Source organism: Puntigrus tetrazona, chromosome 18 (genome assembly GCF_018831695.1).
Source record: "Puntigrus tetrazona isolate hp1 chromosome 18, ASM1883169v1, whole genome shotgun sequence".
Lineage (NCBI taxonomy): Eukaryota > Metazoa > Chordata > Actinopteri > Cypriniformes > Cyprinidae > Puntigrus > Puntigrus tetrazona.
In genome coordinates this window covers 16,928,752-16,929,461 of record NC_056716.1, presented here as the reverse complement: position 1 = coordinate 16,929,461, position 710 = coordinate 16,928,752, and positions in this window count along the sequence as shown.

Here is a 710-nt window from a genome sequence, read left to right as displayed (position 1 = left end):
TGTGTGTGTGTGTGTGTGTGTGTGTGTGTGTGTGTGTGTGTGTGTGTGTGTGTGTGTGTGTGTGTGTGTGTGTGTGTGTGTGTGTGTGTGTGTGTGTGTGTGTGTGTGTCTGTGTGTGTCTGTGTCTGTGTGTGTGTTTTTGTGTGTGTGTGTGTGTGTGTGTGTGTGTGTGTGTGTGTGTGTGTGTGTGTGTGTGTGTGTGTGTGTGTGTGTGTGTGTGTGTGTGTGTCTGTGTGTGTGTGTGTGTGTGTGTGTGTGTGTGTGTGTGTGTGTGTGTGTGTGTGTGTGTGTGTGTGTGTGTGTGTGTGTGTGTGTGTGTGCGCGCCGGTGAGGAGGTCATCAGAGTTCACGGATGTCGACCGACCGCATACTTCCACTGATTCTTAACTATTGTTCAGGTTTATATAACTTTAACATGAAACCACAACACGAAACTTTAATACATAAAGAGAATTCTTCACCGATAAGTCATCCATTGTGAATTATTAAATAATGTATGCATTACAATATTTCTTCTTCATACTTGCGTGCCTGTTTGTCTTTATATGACAGGGTCAATCTTTTCTGATCCAGGGACTTAATTATTAATTAACTGGCTTACATTTACATGATTTGCCATTGCCCTTCAGAATATATCAAATGAAAAAGCATTTTTGTTACTTGAAATATGATAAATAAAATAAAATAAAACACATATCAATGAAACACTT